Consider the following 11,760-nt stretch of genomic DNA (forward strand, 5'->3'; position numbering starts at 1 on the left):
TCACTGAAAGGCAAAACCAATCAATAGACTCTCAATTTCGTTGCTATTCTATTAGTGCCGCCATGAGATAGGTCCCTTCTGCTGCAGTTCCACTTCTCAGGCAGTGTGTGATTCTGCTACTTTTCCTCTGTCCTTTGCAGTGATTGTGGCTGCCAAAAGTTTTCCAAAGCCAGTTGCTTTGTTCACCATCATAGAATCATAGAATCATAGAGTTGGAAGAGACCACAAGGGCCATCCAGTCCAACTCCATTCTGCCATGCAGGAACCCACAACCAAAGCATCCCTAACAGATGGCCATCCAGCCTCTGTTTAAAGACCTCCAAGGAGGGAGACTCCACTGGTCTCTGAGAGAGTGTCTTCCACTATCAAACAGCCCTTACTGTCAGGAGGTTCCTCCTAATGTTGATATGGAATCTCTTTTCCTGCAGTTTGCATCCATTGTTCCAAGTCCTAGTCCCTAGAGCAGCAGAAAACAAGCTCACTCCCTCCTCAGTATGACATTCCTCCAAGTATTTAAACAGGGCTATCATATCACCTCTTAACCGTCTCTTCTCCAGGCTAAACATCCCCAGCTCCCTGAGTCGTTCCTCACAGAACATGGTTTCCAGACCCTTCACCATTTTAGTCGCTTTCCTTTGGGCACGCTCCAGTTTCTCCTTTTTAAATTGTGATGCCCAGAACTGGACAGAATATTCCAGGTGGGACCTGACCAGAGCAGAATAGAATTTCACTATTACTTTCCTTGATCTAGACACTATACTTCTATTGATGCAGCCTAAAATTGCATTGGCCTTTTTAGCTGACGCATCGCACTGTTGACTCATGTTCAGCTTGTGGTGTACTTGGACTCCTAGATCCCTTTCACACATAGTCTCGTTCAGCCATGTATTCCAGGTGTCACACAGTGGCTGACTTCAGGAGGTGGTTGGCAGCCATAAATGCTTGTTCTCCTGCTTTCCTTCTGGAAGGTGATGTTTGGCATTGTGGGAAACAGATCATGGGACCATGGATCTCATGGGGAAAAGTATGATGAGAAATGATGCTAAAGCAGTATGCTTCCATTCTTAAACTAGTGCAGTTGTGGCGGGACAGCAGGCTGGTGTGATAAAGTTTCTGGTCATCCTATCACCAACAGGCCTGTTCCAGTATTGCAGATTTAGAGATGTGGCTTCCTTGATTGAATCCAACTATCTGTAATATGGCCTTCCTCTTTTCCTACTATCTTCTATCTTACCAAGTACTGTTGTCTTTTCTAGTGAATCATGTCTCCTCATGATATGGCCAAAGTAGAACAGCCTCAGTTTAGACATCTTGGCTTTTAGGGAGAGTTCAGGCTTGATTTTCTCTGGGACCCATTTATTTGTCTTTTTAGTATCCATATAACTTTTTAAAAGATTAAAAAGCTGGGCCAGAACTAACAAAATGAATTTTAATAGGGAGAAATTTAAGGTACTACACTTAGGGAGAGAAAAAAATGAAATGCATAGATATAGGATGAGTGACACCTGGCTTGACAACAGTGAAAGGAATGGTTCTAGTAGTTGAACATGAGTCAACAATGTGATGCAACAGCTAAAAAACCCAATGTGATCCCAGGTTGCATGAACAGTAGTATAGTGTCTATATATCAAGGGAAACGATAGTGCCATGCTATTTTGCTTTGTCCAAACCTCACCTGGAATACTGTGACCAGTTCTGGCCACCACAATTCAAAAAGGATGTTGACAAGCTGCAGCATGTCCAGAAGAGGCTGACCAAAATGGTGAAAGGTCTCCTTTTTCAGTTATGGCGACCCAAAGGTGAACCTATCATGGGGTTTGCTTGGCAAGATTTGTTCAGAGAAGGTTTGCCCTTGCCTTCCCCTGAGGCTGAGAGCATGTGACTTGCCCATGGTCACCCAATGGGTTTCATGTCCCAGTGGGAAATTGAACACTGGTCTCCAGTTGTAGTCCAACAGTCTAATCACTATGCCACACTGGCTCTCTCTTCATAGGGTTTCCAAAAGTAGAAGCTGTCATGATGGTTTTTAACAACAACGGCGGGTTACAGTCTGTACCTGCCCCTTTCCCCGGTGTATCAGGGCCTCAGGTGCCAGAACGGCAGCCGCTGAGGCCCCGATCCGCCGCTTTTCAGGCTGTGGGGAAGCAGCAAAACGCCACTTCCCCGCAGCCTGAAAAGGGGTGTCCTTGGGGCTTCAAGCCCCAAGGTGACGCCGTGGCGGCGGGGAAAGGGGCCACTTGGCCCCTTTCTCCCTTGATTCGCTGGGCGCAGCCGTCTGAAGGCTGTGCCCAGCAACGCAAAGCAGCACCGCAAACCAGGAAGGAGCTCCGAAATGGAGCACTAGGCGCCCTGGCGCGGAGCGAGGACGTCATGTCCACGCCGCCCTGTATAGAGGCGGCGTGGCCGTGACGTCCTCATGGCAGCGGCCGTCTGGAATGGCCGCCGTCATTTTTTACGCGCAGAGTGCGTATTAGGATTAAGGAGGTGCGGAAGCACCGCACCTCGCTAACCCTAGTACCTGCTCTGCGCGTACTTTAATAGCGGTGTATAACCCACCAACAATACTTTTAGCAGTCCATTTGCCCCCCTCAAGGGACACAGGTTCAGAAATTTGATGTCTGGATCTGCCATTGTTACTTACCCTGATCTAGAAGTTGTAAGCGCACATGATTGCACATGGTTATGGGTCTTGAGGTTAAGAGCTGCAATAATCCACTGCTGTTTGTCCTGCATTTTCCTCTCCCACATATGTTCCTCTCACATGTTCCTCATTCTCACTAACTAGTTACGAGAGGCAGAGAAGTATGCAACCAATTTGCAAGTCATTTTCATCATTCTTTAAAAGAGGGCAAAGTTCCTTGTTTGATGCACATGGAACAGCACAAGCTCAGACACGTGCGCCACCCCCTTCTTCTTCCAAAGAGGAAGAAACAGCACACTGATGAGTAGCTGAAGAGGGAAAAAGAAGCTGCTTAGCCCAAATGCACCAAATGCTCAATGCACAAGATAAGAAGCAGATAATACACTCAGGGATCTTGGAGTCCTGTTGGTGAATTGTGTAGGTGTAACTACTATGTGTAGGCAGTGGTGACAGGAGGGGGAAAAGTCTGTGAGCAAAGAGGAGGAAGACCCTGGAGAAGCTGGCTGCTCAGAGGAGGGAGATTTTGGGCAAAATCCAGCATCACACACATAGCGTTCCACACATGTAGCTCTGTACCCAACACACAGGAATGCTGGATTCCTGTTGGTGAATTATGTAAGTTTAACTGCCCCAATACCAGGTATGGATGTGAGAGCTGGACAGTAAAGAAGATAGGAAGAAAATCAACTCATTTGACATGTGGTGCTGGAGAACAATTCTGAGGATCCCATGGACAGCCAAAAAGACAAACAAGTGGGTCCTTGAACAGATCAATCCTGAAATGTCCCTGGAAGCCACGATGATCAAGTTGAGGCTGTTGTATTTTGGCCACATCATGAGAAGGCATGAGAAAAGACAATAATGCTGGGAAAGGGAGAGGGAGGTAGAAAGAGAAGAAGACTGCAAACGCCAGTGGTTTTCATGGCCGAGTTGGGAGTTGAACCCTGGTCTCCAGATTAATAATCCAGCATTCAAACCACTATTTCACACTGGCTCTCACAAGTGTGCCCAAAGTAAAAGAAAGGGAGGTGATGATGCCAATATACATAATTTCACACCAAACTTTCACCCCAACCATGAACAGTCTCCACTCTGTAAAGGTAACTTTTGATGACACTCACTGATCAATGCTGGGCACCTTGTTTCTGACCTTGGTGGTGGGCAGTACAATGGGATCCTGTGTAAACAGCTGCCTGGCGTTGCTCCACAATATGAGGTAACACATTGTGAAACAACCCAGAGTATTCTGGCCAGTGTAGACCCACCCCAGGACAGGCAGAGGGGTAAACAGAAGAAGAGATCTACTTCTAAGGGTCCAGAAAGCAGGGCAGATACTCTGAGTTGGCTTGGTGTGTTTTCCACAGAGTGAGCATTAGATATTGCTTCCAGTGCCTGGTAAATGTTTGCTGCCTGCTTTATCTGTTGTGGTTGTTGTGTGCCTTCATAACTCCTGGATTTCTGACTTACGGCGACCTGAAGGCGAACCTATCACAAGCATGAGTTGTTCAAAGGAGGTTTGCCACTGCCTCCCCCTGAGGCTGAGAGAATGTGACTTGCCCAAGGTCACCCAGTGAGTGTCATGGTTGAGCTGGGATTTGAATCTTGGTCTCCAGAACCATAGTCCAACACTCAAGCCACTACACTATACTCTGCCTTGATAGGCTTATTTTCAGTGAGAATGGTTGAAGCAGCACCAACTGAGGTGCTGGTGTGCCGAGCACTTCACCAAATCCTCTTGTACTGCTGCTATCCCAGAGGGAAGCATGATAGCACCCAGCAACCATTTACCACTTGTAACCTTCACTGTATTTTCATGTATAGCCTTCGCTTTTCTTCAGCTGGCTGGTGGTTTATAATACTGTAATCATCTCAACTTGAATTGCCTATATATTACTTTTAGCATCAGAGGTAGTATGTCCCTGGCTGCTGCTACCCTGCAGAAATAAAGCAGCTTTTGTTGTTATGTACCTTCAAGTCATTTCTGACTTACGGTGACCCTCAGGGGGACCTGTCATGGGGTTTTCTTGGCAAGTTTTTTCAGAGGAGGTTTGTCATTGCCTTCCTGAAGCTGAGAGTGTGTGACCTGCCCAAGGTCACCCAGTGGGTTTCATGGCAGAGCTGAGAATTGAACCCTGGTCTCCAGAGTCTCAGTCCAACATTCAAACCACTACACTATGCTGCAGTTTGACACCACTTTAATTTCCATGGCTCAGTGCTATGGGATTCTGCGATTTGTAGTTTGGTGTTGCACCAGAGTATTGTAACTGGGAAGGCTAAATAGCTCACAAAACTACAAATGCCAGAGTTCCATAGCACTGGTAGTTAAAGTGGTGTCAAACTGCTTTATTTCTTCAATATAGCAGCAATATAGCAGAACTTCAATGGGTGGGTAGGATTCAACTCATGCCCTCTTATTGGAGACTTCTTATGGGCATCAGGTTCCCCACTGTGGTCTGATCCAGCAAGGCTCTTTTTTAATCTCCTTATGCTGAAGCCTATTTGTACATGAAGCAGGAGAAAGAATCTGGACATGAAAAAGATATGAAAAGAAGTGGGGGTGAGCAGAAACTAATGGAGGATTTGTTTTCTCTGTGCTTGACTTGAGACATCCTTCTGGGTTTGTATTTGCTGCAACAAACTCTCCCGTCATGTGACAGAAAACAAAGAGAGACTGTAGGAAAAGTATGTTGCGGCATTGTAAAATCACACACCTGCACACATCATTATTTTGAACTGTTAGAAAAGTCAGACAATAGCTCAAGGAAATGAACAGGTTTCACCCTTTAATGGTATAAAAGTCTCAGATATTCAGCATCTAGCTTTGTAAGAGCCCAGCCTCTGCCCCAGGGCTGCTTATGAGGGGAATCTCCGCTACAGGACTCTTCCCACATCTAATGAGTACCTGCAGCTGTTCAAAGGGATACAGATAATGCAGTGAGAAAAGCACTAGAGCATAAGAATACATCAAGAACTTTCCAGGATCAGACATTAAGGCCTGACTAGGGCAGAATTCCAGATGCCCTAACAGTAAGTCATGCCAACAAGAAACTCATTAGCCAGATGGGAGAGCACTCGTCGTCTTCTCCTGGTGACGCTCCTTATTTTTATGGCACTGATTTCATAATCACAAGAGTTGCAAGGAACCACAAAGGTCATCTATTCCAATCTCCATCCAGGCAGGAATACACAAGTACAGCACTCCTGAAAGATGTCCATCCAACCTTCCTTGAAAGGTCTCCAAAGAAGGAGATCTTCTTCAAGAGTCGTAGGAATCATAGAATAGTAGAGTTGGAAGAGACCACAAGGGCCGTCCAGCCCAACCCACTGCCATGCAGGAAATCCAGATCAAAGCATCCACGACAGATGGCCAACCAGCCTCTGTTTAAAGTCTTCCAAAGAAGGAGACTCCACCACACTCTGAGGGAGTGTGTTCCACTGTCGAACAGCCCTTACTGTCAGGAAGTTCCTCCTAATGTTGAGCTGGAATCTCTTTTCCTGGAGCTTGGGTCCATTGTTCCGGGTTCTAGTCTCTGGAGCAGCAGAAAACAAGCTTGTTTCCTCCTCAATATGACACTCCTTCAAGTATTTAAACGGGGCTATCACATCACCTCTTAACCTTCTCTTCTCCAGGATAAACATCCCCAGCTCCCTCAGTCGTTCCTCATAGGGCAAGGTTTCCAGACCCTTCACCATTTTAGTCGCCTTCCTTTGGGCACGCTCCAGTTTCTCAATGTCCTTTTTGAATTGTGGTGCCCAGAACTGGACACAATATTCCAGGTGGGGCCTGACCAGAGCAGAATACAGTGGCACTATTACTTCTCTTGATCTAGACACTATACTTTTATTGATGCAGCCTAAAATTGCATTGGCCTTTTTAGCTGCCGCATCGCATTGTTGACTCATGTTCAATTTGTGGTCTTCTTGGACTCCAAGATCCCTTTCACACGTAGTTTCATTCAGCCAGGTGTCCCCCATCCTGTATCTGTGCATTTTTTTTCTGCCCTAAGTGCCGTATCTTACATTTCTCCATGTTGAATTTTGTTTTGTTAGCTTTGGCCCAGCTTTCAAGTCTATTCAGGTCATTTTGAATTTTGATCCTGTCCTCTGGAGTATTAGCTATTCCTCCTAATTTGTGTCATCTGCAAATTTGATAAGTATGCTCCCAATTCTGTCATCCAGGTCATTGATAAAGGTGTTGAATAGCACTGGACCCAGGACAGAGCCCTGTGGGACCCCACTGGTCACTTCTCTCCAGGATGAAAAGGTGCCATTGTTGAGCACCCTTTGGGTTTGGCCGGTCAACCAGTTACAAATCCATGTAACAGTTACTTTGTCTAGCCCACATTTTACAAGCTTGTTTGCAAGAATTTCATAGGAACATAGCATCATAAAATTGTAGAGTTGGAAGACCTCTCAAGGGCCATCCAATCCAACCCCCTGCCATGCCAGGAATACACAATCAAAGCACTCGCTACTGTACATATAACTAAAGGAATCTTCTCAGAAAGAGTTTTGAACCTTGACCATAGTGTCTCCTGGTCCAGTCCTCCAAATCCTTACTTAGTGGGCAGCAGCCACTGTGAGCGACAAGGATCTATTCCCCTGTTGATCAGGAATTGGCTGACTTATATTTCCATTCCTTCCCATGAGTGATTTCTGGTGTGAGTGTTCGGAAATTATCACATTGAGTAATAATCCAGCTGCTCCCCAACAGGATACAGTTGGGTTGTGGTTGCTACTGGGTATTTTCAGACTTAATTCACCACGGATTCTGCCGGGAGAATGCAACCCGGCTGCATCCTGCATGGCAAGCTCTTGTTTTGGAAAAGTGGTCTCCAAAACACACCTGGGACCCAGGAATGCAGCCAGGTTGCAATCGCTTGGTGGAATCAGCGGTGGATTAAGTCTGATAATACCCGGTAGCAACCAGCATCCCGACTGTATCCCATTGGGGAGCAGTTGGATTATCAGTCAATGTGATAATCTCTTTAGAAGGACGGTCACTATTGCGATTCCCCCTTGCACCAGAGATCACTCACAGGGATGTTTGGAAATGTAAGTATTTGGAAGACTGCACTTTCCCTATCCATGTAGCAAATAGCAATGTCTCCTCCTTTTCTGTGCCCCTTTAGTAGAGATGGGAAAAACAGGGGAATGGGACCTGGGATACATCCACACCTCACAATTAGATCACTTTGATATCAGTTTAAATGTCATGGCTCCATCATGTGGTAACCTCAGATTTGTAGTTTGAATTCTGTGCTAGGGAACTTTAGGGCCTAACTACAAGCTAGACATTATTCAACAGTGTAATGCAGCAGTTAAAAAAGCCAATATGATCCTAGGCTGCGTCAATAAGAGTGTAGTGTCTAGTTTGAGGGAAGTAATAGTACCACTTGATTCTGTTTGGTCAGACCTGACCTGGAATACTGTGTTTAGTTCTGGGAACCACAATTCAAGAAGGATGTGGAAAAACTGGAGCATATCCAGAGGGCAACCAAAATGGTGAAAGGTCTGGAAACCATAAAACGTAATGAGGAGCAATTTAGTCTTAGAGAGATGGATATGTTCAGCCTGGAGAAGAGACAGTTAAGGGCGGCATGACAGCTATGTTTAAATATTTGAAAGGATGTCCTATTGAGGATGGAGCAAGCTTGTTTTCTGCAGGTCCAGAGAAGAGGACAGGGAGCAATGGATTCAAACTACAGGAAAAAAGATTCTACCTAAATATTAGGAAGGCCTTTCTGACAGTGAGAGCTGTTCAATATGGAATACTCTCCCTTGGAGGGTGGCAGAGACTCTTTCTTTATAGGTTTTTTTAAAGAAAGGGTGGATGACTCTCTGATGGGAGTGCTTTGGTTGTGTATTGTGTATTTGTAGAATGAGGTTGGACTGGATGGCCCTTGGTGTCTCTTCTAATTCTATGATTCTACGATTCTACTTCACAAAACTACAGATCTCAGGATTTTGTTGGGTGGAACCATAATAAAGTGCTATCAAACAGCTATAATTCTGCGAGTGATGCAAGTCAAGAGAGGAAAAGGGGAGAGATTGCTATTTACTGTTTACCATATAATCATTTCTCCTCCAAATTAACTTAATTCCTATCAAAGCAGAAATGACAGTGTTAAGCCACTAGTTAGATGCTTAGCACAGTGAGTTAGATCCTTAGAAATGAATGCCTGATTACCTGGCCTACCAAATGTTTGAACAGCACTGATTTATTTAATTGTTGTTTCTTTATGCAAAAAAAGTGTGGAGACGTGTTGTGTGTCAGTTGGAGCCTGGGATGTTAGCTTGGGGGGAAAAAAGAGTTCATGCAAATGAATTCTTGAACAGTGTGTCATCCAAGCTTTCTGCATAGCGCCCCTCAATCAAAACGCATTGGGTGGCTTGCAAAGTGGCAGAACACAAGAAGAGAAATTTAAAACAAACCAACAAAACTGGAGCAAAAGGAAATAAACGTACCTGGAATGCACACCGTCATGATATGACAGATCATGATTCTAACTGAAGGAGAAAAGAGATTGCTTGGTGTTGAAATAACATCAGCTTAGGTGCCAGAAAAGCCCACCTGCAGAGAGCAATTAACAAATGGGGCATTACTTATGAACAAGCCTCATTTGGTGCATCTCAGATGGTGGCTGGATTGCCAAGTGTCTGGACACTGACTGAAGTCTCAAGGAATCATAGCGTTTCTTTGAATCTCCAGGTGGAGAACTAAATAAGGTTGCAAGGATTTCGAAAACAACAATAAGGGATAGCTGAAATTGATGACACGAGGCAGCATGGCATGGGGTTGACAATTAAGAAACCAGAACAATGCTCCCTGATTTTAAATTGATCTCAGTAGGGTTTCCATCTAAGTGGGATTCTTAGCACTTAGAATCAAGTTGCCTATCTATACATTGCACCTAGTTCCACCCAAAGAAAATACAGTCAGGCATCTGCATCTATGGATTTTTTATTCACGGTTTGAAGCATCCATGCCTTGCAAATATTTTAAAAATATAAACGTTCCAAAAAGCAACCCTTGATTTTGCCATTTTATATAAGGGAGACCATTTTATTAAGCCATTGTATTTAATGGGACTTGAGCATCCATGGATTTTGTTATTCATGGGGGGGGGGGGTCCTAGAACCCCAGCATATACAAATCTGTTCAGATATAGATCTGCCTACTGAAATTAATTACTCAGGGATAATGTAACCACTGTAGCCCATGCACTGGTAATTTGGCTGCTCTGATGCACTGTGCATGGGCCTGCCCTTGAAGGTGTCTCAGAAATTGCTGCTTGCAATATGATGTTCCTGCTAAAAGGAACATCATATAAAACCCATATAACAGTTTTAATGGAATTGCACTGGCTGCCAAGACATTTCCAGGCTGAATTTAATGCCTGTTCATGATGTTTAAAGCCCTAAATGGCTTGGGACCTGAGTACTTGAAGGAGCAAACCTCTGTATATGCACTGGCCTGAGATTTCAGGTCTGTTGGAAACAGTGGCATAACTAATATATTTGACACCCAGTTTGGATCATTTTTTAACACACACACCCCTTCTCTCTTCAATAGACTTTTCTGGGTCTGCATAGCTGCTGGCTGAGCAGAAAAGGGAGGCGTTTCATTTTTGCACCCAGACACACCAGACCTGGAAGACAACCCTTTTCCATCAGAAGCCACTGGTGGGCAGTGTCACCATTAGGTTGTCTTTGGGGGTGTAGAACGCACCAGGTGAAACTCTAAGGAGGTGACACCACTGCTCCTCAAACATCTGCTTTTTGGCAAAAATGGACTGTGGCATTTACCTGTCTCCCATTAAAATGCTGAAGAGATGGAGTGAATGGAGTGAGGCTCAGTGAAAGGAGACAGGAGAGGCCCTAGGTTTTTTTTTTTTAAATTAAAATGTTAAAATGTAAAGTTTTTATTTTTTAATATATTTTTTATTCTTTACTTTTTTAAACTACCTTTTACCAAATTTTCACTTCAACTGCATGAAACTATGTATATGTAAATGCATTTAGGCTGTGCATATGATATTGCAATTTAAAGGTATAATTTTAATTTTGCTTGTTGTTTTATGCCACAGCTATTACCATTACAGTCAGTGATATGCAGGCATTATGATTAATGAGTAACATTAGTACAGACAACATCGTTAAAGGTTCTGGATGGTGTGGGATGGGAAGTGATCAATGGGAGGGAGTGACACCATGAGTTCCTGAACTGGGTGACGCCAACCTGAGTGATGCCGCTACTGATGTGGGTGGGATGCTATGGTCTTTCCAGGTCTGGTGGAGCTGCTGGCTGGGTGGAAAAGGGAGGCGACTTACTTTTCTACCTGACCAGCAGTCCATCCAGATCCAGAGGGCAGCCTCTTCCTACCATCGCATCAGGTGACATCTCCCTTTGAGGTGGCACCTTGTGCAGTCAGAACTCCCTGCACACCCCCCCCCCCAGTGATGCTCCTGGTTGGAGGGGCCCTCCTCTGTGTCCCATCAGTCAGAGCAACATGCTGTGCAAGGACACTGGTGAGGGCCTTCTCTGCTGTGGCACCCTAGATATGGACCATCTTCTCCTTGGAGGCCCAATTGGTGCCAACATTGCTGCTGTTTAGGCACCAAGTAAAAACTTGATTGTTTATGAAAGGTTTGGGGCCGTAATTGATTTTAATTGTGTGCCACCCTGAGATCTTTGGACAAAGGACAGTAGGTAAATATTTTAATAAATAAAATGATAGTCTTTAGGGTTCACTGATTAACATCGGCCATTTATCTGTACTTAATCTGACAAATCTTCCAGCAAGCAGGACTGAAGGAGAAGGAAGTTTGATTTTTGTAGGTGAGGCTAACAACTGTGTCACTTTTTGCACTTGGAGCGCTGGTCTCAGGTGTCTCTAACTCAGGGCAAAGAAGTTCATATGGATATTGAAGCTGTGCAATGGAAATACACCAAACAAGTCCAGGAATGAGTAGAAGGGACTGGGGAAATAGATGATGGATGTATTCATCTGGGCTCATTGTGCTTGTCAGTGTTGTAACCTATGGCCCTTCTTGTTTTGTAAGCCCTGGTGTAGTAGAAAACTGATAAAACACTTCCACTTGACTCACAGCAAACC

This window comes from Sceloporus undulatus, chromosome 4 (genome assembly GCF_019175285.1).
Source record: "Sceloporus undulatus isolate JIND9_A2432 ecotype Alabama chromosome 4, SceUnd_v1.1, whole genome shotgun sequence".
Classification (NCBI taxonomy): Eukaryota; Metazoa; Chordata; class Lepidosauria; order Squamata; family Phrynosomatidae; genus Sceloporus; species Sceloporus undulatus.